We start from the raw sequence: 8,563 nt of genomic DNA on the forward strand, positions 1-8,563 counted from the left end.
TGCACTGGTTTAGTTTACAGGGTTCACTTTCCCCAGTGAAAAAGAATCATTTTCTCCCAAACCACATTCTAGCTGGGTCTTGGTGAACTTAATTCTTGCTGAACACTCACTTCTGATTTACAAAGAAGAGCAAGACACTGAGGCCATTTGTGCCACCAGCTTTATCTCAAAGCCAGCTTAAGGAGAACTTTTTAAAAAATAAGAGACTGTTCATAATCATAACAAATTCCACCACATACTAATGTTTAGCTCAGACCAATTAAGGTTGAAACTCAAGTGTGGTAACGTGCCTGTCCCAGTTGGACAATGAGAAAATCACCTCAGAGCAGCTCTTACTGGAAGAAAAATTAGTGGAGGAGTTGTAAGAGAGAAGGAATGAGGCAATTAACAGCTGTGGGATCGAGTCCTTTACTGGTAACTTCCAAGAATGATTAGATGACATCAAAATCAGGAAGGGTCTCCATCAAATGCTTCCATGGTTGAGTAATGATCAAAGTGATTCATTTCTCATGAGCACACAGTCCCAGATATTGTGAAGTCAGGTGGGGTGATGAGGCTGTCTAGTGTGCTGTGGAAATAATTTATTTTTCTGATGAAATGATGTTTGATTGGAGAAGCTAGTCTTGATTGGAAGACTTCAGGTCTTCAAGAGGCATGAGAAAATAGAAGTTCTGAAGATGCAGCAGAATGCAAGTACTTCTAATTTTAAATTAAACACGGATCATTTGTAGTAATAATAACAATCATCATCATCATCGTGCTCTATTAGCAACAGACTAAGGTTAAGGAAAAGAGGTTAAAAACAAGGACAGGAACAGAATGATCCTTTCCCTGGTTTGTCCTTCCAGCTCCCAGCATATTGCATCCAACTAGATATTGCATCCAGACTCCCAAGTTTGGTAGCCACCAGTGAATTTATCCACCATTAATTGGTCTAATCATTTCCTGGACACATTTTTCTGACCCCACAGTATTCTGTGGCAGAGACGCTGAATAAATATGGTCTCTGGATATTTGTTCAGAGTTTGCAAGCATAAAACAAATAGTACCAGAGGATTAAATCATGATTGTGCAACCTCAGCCCTGGTGTATCTCGATGGGAGTTTCAGCTGTTCCGTTTCATTTGCAGTTTGGCATTTCTGTGGGACAGGAGCTGAGTGTTCCTCTGGATTCTGTTCCACACTGTGGGAGCTGATAGCACTGGGAAAATAAAACTCAGCTTATTTCATCCCAGGGATGTGTCTGTGAAGAAAAGAAAAAAAAAGAAAAAAAAAAGGTAATTTTTCCTAAAAAATTACTCATGAATTTACGAACATTTGCCACCAAAGCAAAGTTATGCAAAACATTGCAAAATGACTAAGAGAGCCCACATCTCTCGGTTTTCATTGGAAATGTTGCAGAAAACTTGCAAGCTCCTAATCAAAAATGAAGGCAACCAGAGCAGACACCTTTTGGAAAAACTCACTGGACTAAAGCCTTTAGTTTTTGGTTGAATAATGGTTTGGAAAAATGTTTTCAGGCAACCCAAGAAATGAGTAACTTTCATTTCTTTACTTCCTTGCAGGGTTTAAACTCTTAGACAATATCATAGAAGTTTCTTTCAAGGGAGGAAGTTATCATATATATAAATACCATATATTTATTCACCTAGTTTACCTCTTGGAGTTCCTTGGTCTCCGTTGTTTAAGGAATATCATGTTATCTATCATCATGACAGCAATGTCAAGCTCAAATCAGTGCTATGTTTTTAATTCTTAAAGAATTGTTCAGATTTCAGGGTTTGACTAAAGATCTGAGGTGTTTTTAGACAATGTAATACCACAAGGAATTGTTTCAACATGAGACACATGGAAGGATGAGCACTACTAATAATAGCAAGTGAGATGTGATCACCGGCAGATACCTTGACCATAAAATCACAAAAAGTAAATACATTTTAAGCCTTTTTTTTTTTTTCTCCCTGGTACTTAGAGATTATCTTCTGAAAAAGGAGATTGAGAATCAGGAAAAAAACTTCAGCCATTGTGGTCACTGACAAAAAGTAGAAGAGGGGAAAAAAATCCCCAAATGTGTAGCTATGAGGGCTGTTTGCTTGATTATTTTTATTTCAAAGAGTGATTTTATTTCAAGGAGTGATTATTAAATGCTCTGATTAGGGCAAGCAGCTCCAGCTAAGCTTTTGCTGCCCTGTACTTGCAGGATGTTTGAAAATTCTTTGCACCAAAACTGGAAAACTGATGTAGGACTCACATTGCAAATAAGAGAGGAAAAACCTGAAGGGTTTGGAGCTCACTGGCTCATTTCATAGGGTCTGTTAGGGATAAGGGTGGAAAAAGAGATGAATCTGCAAAGGAAGCTGCATTTTAGAGGTCAGCAAGCACAGGGGTAAAGTAAGAATTGCCAAAAGTCAAGCTGAGTTAGACCTTGCAAAGGATATTAAAATAAACAACAGAAGTTCCTTAACCAGAAGAATAAAAAGAGAACCAGAAAAGAAGACGTGGGTTTGCTATGCAGGAAGGATGGTGTGGAGTTTGATAGAAACTGAGTCTAATTCCCAAAATTAAATGAATGCACTGAACATGTTTCCAGCAAGGAAGAGTGTGTGGAACACGGAGGAAAGGCTGGATGGCTCATAAGTGAATGGGAATGGAAGTTACACATCTGAGGTGGAAAGAAAGCTCAGAGGACTCTCTGTGCTGAAATCAGTGAACAGAGGGGGGGGAAATCAGCCAGAAGAGTGGAAAAGCTGGCACATTCCATGAGCCAGGATAGAAATAAATGTATCCTTTGGGATGAGCTGAGCAGCTACAGATGCTGCAGCTGTTCCTGCTCACCTGAAAAGTTTAGGAAAGAAAAGAGAGAATAAGGGTCATTGCAGACATCAATGTAAAGAAAGAAACAAAATGTGGTGTGAGGTTACTTGGGGTAATTTTGACATTAAGTCTTTTCCTGATCTTTTTCTCTAAACAGAACTTAGAAAAACATGTCATGCTTCTGAGGAAGACTCCAGTTAAAGTGAAGAAGGTGGGAGCTTGCAAACTGTAACCCAGTAAGAAATCCAGTAAGAAACATACTTAAAGGGGTGTTAATCCCATTGTCTGGAAAGGTTGGATTGGTAGGAGGTTATAGGCAATTCCCAAAGAGCCAACTGGAGACCAATTTTAAGTGGTGTTCTCAAGAATTACAGTAACAAAATTCAAACAAGATTAGACAGAGAAGCAAATGTATCCTGGAGACCAAATCCCTACAAAAGAGGCTCAGTGTAGCACCTGGAAAGAACTGGAAGACCCTGAAGGCTGAAGTAGTATATGATATTATATTTAAGACTGCAAGGTATCAAGTTGAGGGGATGAGAGTGAGGATTTCTGCAAGTCAGAGTCCTACTTTATTCCATTCCATTCCATTCTTATTGGTGGGGAAAGAGAGGAAAAGAGAGGGCTGATGTGCATATGGGAAGGTATGGGAATGTTCCATGGGATAGGGACTCTGTTCAGCTCAGCTAAGCAGAGGTGGAGCAGGGACACAACTGTCCCCTGAAACTGCATCCAGGGGAAAACACTGGCAAGGAGGGAGAACTCTCTGGATAAAGAGCAATATTGACATACACAGCACATGCTGGCCAGAAAGGCATTTATGGGTTTAGAGGGGAAATAAACCATGTGAAAATGTCTAGTTTGCTGAATTTGGTGGTCTCTTTAGACAAAGTCATTTCCACTGGCAGCAAAAGGTTCTGGAACAAACTTCCTGCAGAAGTAGCAGAGCAAGGAGCAAAGTAATTAAAAAGAGGAAACAGACCCCAGAAGTTCTTTACAGTTCCTTATTTCTGGACCAGTAATTTGAGGCTTTGTCCAGAGCTTATTAAACTGTGCAGAATTCTCCATCAAGGCCAGCATTTAGTACCTGTCCATAGAGCAGCCCTGGGGGATCAGGAGACACTAAATATAGGTATTAAATAGGCCAGTGCTCTGTTACACTGGGTTTCCATTCCACATGAAACTTCCCAAGTCCTCTCCTTCCCTTCCAACCCTACTTTTCAAACAGACACTTTTACCAGAGAATCAGGACAGAGCCATAAACTGATTTTCACAGTTTCTAGGCCAGTTGGCACAGATCATGGCCACCAAGCTGCTGACCAAAAGAAGCATGTATTTAACAGATAATTTTTGTGTAACTTAGTGATAGTTACAGTTTTGCAGAGCCACGTAATTTTAGCCTCTAACAAATACTACAAGGACGGCTTTATGCTATTAAACCCTGAGTCACTGTCAAGGGCTAATTTTTAATGTGTTTTCCTCTGTTTACTCCCCTTCTTAATGTCATCACTGACATTCAAAGAAGTTTGTAGAGCACTGACATGTGGAATAATAAAGAGAAGATCAGCTTATAAACACAGGAAAAAATCTCTTTCCATTCATATGAAATATTTTCAGTTTAAATAAAACAGTTTACTCTTCCCAAGTTTGCGTTTGGTTTTTCCCAGTTTACATTTTATGAGCAGCACCTTTCAATGTTTTAAAACGCATCCTCTGAGTACTTTTTAATTGAGAAAAAATCTTATAAAATTAAGTGAACTATGAATAAAATCTGAGGTTCAACTGATTTTTTTTGGCAAGCTCTGTGCAAGTCAGGATACGGGATAGTCACTTCCTGACCTGAAAAAGCAATGAAACACTGTCCCAACATATATAGACTTAAATGGTCAGATATAATGAATTGCAGTCCAATATTAAATCTGTGCAATTTCCCAAGCTCCAGATATGCTCCAGACCCAATCACGTGACCAATAAATAAAAAGTTAAAAACCCAAGGAGGATTTCTCAAGAGAAAGCATCTCAGTACTATTTTAACCGCAGACAGGGTACAAGGTGCCTCTTCATGATTAAAAGCTGTGATTCATTCTCTCGGGCTAAACTCTGACCAACACAATACACCAGATTCCACCCAGAGCCCAAATTCATAAAATTTAAGACCAAGAGGGACCATTAGATCATCCAGCAAACACCCCAGACTTGCACTTCACCCAGATACTCTGATATCGAGCCCTAAAGCCTGAGCTTGGTTAAATCATATCTGTGCTCAGGTTATCCTGACCCTGGTATAAGACCATAGAGCTCATTAGTTCAGGAGATAAAACTGCCCTTTGGACTCGAAGCTCTTGGGCTGGTGACTTTCTGCTTTATGGCATGACAGCCTTAACAAGCCAAACCCACCGTCGGCTCCATGGGAAATGGTGATGGACACGAATTCCAACCCCTGAGCCAAAGATTTCTTTATATGGCCAGTGTAAAGATCTACAGGTCCCACAGCTTTGGGACTCCAAGAGTGTCCTGATCCTTATCTCTGCCTGGGAATTAAAAATGCTTAACGCAGGGCATGGAAATGAGATCTCCACACAAGAAGATGAAGGTCACTTGTTCCATGGTGGCAATCTGGGGAACGTGCCTCGCATTCTGCAAGGGCAAGGGACATCATTAACCCTTTTTTTTTTTTTTAATAAATCTGTAATTAAGAATATCACTCAACTTTCTGTTTTAAAACAGCGTGTTCTCATGAGAGCTCCACAGGTTGTTTGAAATCTGGGCCTCTTCCCAGTATTTTTCAGCCAGTTTCCTGAGCTTGCTGACAGAGCTGTCTGGACGGCCACTGGCTCACATTCCTCGCAGTCTCTGCTCCAAGCCAGCTTCTTTGGGCCCAATTTCAACAAATACAGACGGACCACCACAATCCAGAGCTCAACGTGGGACTGGCACCACATGCCTTTGAGATATTAACCATAAATCAGCTGTGGGGAGCTCAGACAGATGTGGGCGTTCAGAGAACTGCCAGGTCCGTGCACTAAATATGGAGCTGGCCAAGGAATGCCAAAGATTGCAGGTCTTTCTTTAATGCAAATTCAGCTGGAGGATCAGGAACAGCAGCCAATTAAGCAGCTTTCAAGAGAAAGCAGGTATTTTCTATTGAATTTGCAGCTGGGAGGCCTGGGTGCAAGTCAAGAGGGGGGACAATTTCACGATGTGGGGTTGCTTTGCTTGAGACCCAGGAGAAAGAAGTCAATTTTGTGTTACAAGAGCTCACAGCAGGAAAGCATCACTGCTGGGGACCCTGGGTTTCCATGCCTCTGTCCTCTGAGCTGGGAGAGCAGTTACTCCTTTGAGCCCTTGGATGAGGCACAAACACAAACCTGATTCCAGAAACCTGCCTGAAAGGACATGATTTTGTCAAGTATGACATGAAACTAAGGCGGAGCACAGCATCAACTTGAACGTTCCTGGAGGTTTCACTGGCCCAGGGAACAGCCCTAATTCCTATGGGAAGCCACAGGGTACCACACCGTGGGGAGTTGAGGCTTTTGGGCACCTGCTACTGACCATTCATCCTCATCACAAAAGCCTGCAAGAAGCAAGTGCAAATACAGCCTTGTGGTTTAGGACAACCTGGTATTCCTGATCTTTGTTTTCAGGGGTGTCTTGCTCACATCTCACCCCTGCACACCTGTGAACACCAAGAGGTCAGGCTGGGCTATGCCATTAAATATCCCACTCCATCAAACAGCTTGAATGTCTCCCAATAAAATGACTAAATAAATTGTGCCTAAATATAGTGCAGGACCAATACATATTTCTAATGTTGCTTAATTAATAGATCACTTATTGACAGCGACGACAATGCTAAAAACCATCATCTGTGAACACACCGAGGGGCTCATTTGCAAGTATTTATGCATGGGAATAACTTTCTCCTGTGCCTCAGTCCTGCTGAGGCTGACAGCTTTCTGGCATTGGAATAACCCAACCCAAAGCTATGGATATGTGTCACCAGAGCTCGGTCTGAGACGCTGCCGACGGCGATAAGGCTGAGATGCATTTTGGTTCCAAAATATTCCAGCTGTGCTGGCTGGTCTCTATTTGATGTCTCACCTGCCAGCTCCATCCTGTTTTAAAAAAACGTTAGATGACAGAAAAAGATTGGAAACTGCTCTCATTTTCAGAGCTGTGGCTAAAGCAGGGAACGTTGCACTTAGAAAGAAAACAAAGAACCGAGTGCTTTATTCAGGAATCAGAACATTCCACCAGATTTTGCATGGGAAGTTTACATTGATTACAGACCAGAAACATCTTGTTAAAACTCCTGAACCAAAAAGGGATAGAGCATCCAGCAGCTAGCAGGTTCCAGAGGTGGACTGTCATGTCAGCATCCTATTTCCCTGACATCAGGTGGGTTATAAACACAGAGATGCTTCCACATCCTCCCAAGTGCTGTTGTAGGCTAACAGTGCTCCACAATCTCATCTCACTTGCTGGATTTCCCCTTGCAGGAAAGTGTTATTACTGCAAAAGAAGCTGCAGTGAGTTAAGCTGACATGGCCTTAGAAGAGATCTGCGTTCGTAGGATGGGGAGCAGTTGGAGAACAGTCTCTCCTCGTGGCAAACATTTCTGGTGTCTGGTGTCACATTTATTGAAAAAGTATCGCTGCCGGTGTCAGCTCCAATCTGTGTCAGAGCAAAAGTTGGCACTGGTACCAGTTCCTGCCAGAGAGGGAAAGCTGAGACCAGGAGGAGTCCACAGGGGGCTGAATATTGATCCCCCTTTTAATAAGACAACAAGGTCAGGGGAAGGTAACCCTGCCCCTGGTGCTCCTGAAACCTCGCTCAGCCCTGTGGGTGCCTTGGCTGGAAGCAAACAAGTCCCCTTCAGCCTTCAGCATCAAAACCCAGCTGTGAAAACTGCCTGTCTGCATTACAGAATTCCCAAATTTTCCATCACGTTTCTACATTATGGCACAGAACACAATAAAAGAGGAGAAGTCTTGTGAAATGCATTTCCCCCCACAAACAGATATATTAGAGATTTTTGGGTGTGAAGGTGTTGTCTTAATTTCTGAAATAATTCTGCCACTTCCTCACCCCATTTTCTCTCATCTCCAGAATAATTTATCTGAAATATTTGATTTTTGATAGGAAGCACTCTCCAGAGGATTAAAAAGAAGGTGAATTTGGAACTCTCTGTCTGTAATTTTAAGACTTACATAGTTCTGCAGTTTAGATCTGTGACTCTCCCCTCAGCAGTAATAAGGTTTCTTAAATTCTCAGCAAGTGAGCAAAAAAACATTGGAGGTTTGACTTTAATATCTCTTAGCAAAATATTTTTGTCTCTTCTAAGAGGACAGCAACAAAGATATCTGTCCTTAGTAGACCAAACTTGGTGTATGGGACACACTCTGCAGTCTGGGAGGGGATTGCTATAGATTATGGTGTTTCTGACATAATCTTAATGCCTGACAAGATTTTCAATATTAGGCTTATTTTAGATATAGAATTGTGGAGGGATTTTCTGGTGTGGTATTATGACAGTGGACAAAACTTGTTTTTTACTATAACTGCAATCACTCATGTCCATTTAATAGAAGCCAAATTTTGTAGCCAAGGACTAAAAAATAAGAGAATGGGATGTTGTAATTGAAGGGTTCACAACAAAAGGTGAGGCTTGCAGTAGAATTTCTGAGGAAATAAATGTTTTCACTAATTTTGTTTCTTGAGAACCATCACTTTGCACTCTTGGTAAG

This window comes from Pseudopipra pipra, chromosome 14, assembly GCF_036250125.1.
Source record: "Pseudopipra pipra isolate bDixPip1 chromosome 14, bDixPip1.hap1, whole genome shotgun sequence".
In the NCBI taxonomy this organism is placed as follows: Eukaryota; Metazoa; Chordata; class Aves; order Passeriformes; family Pipridae; genus Pseudopipra; species Pseudopipra pipra.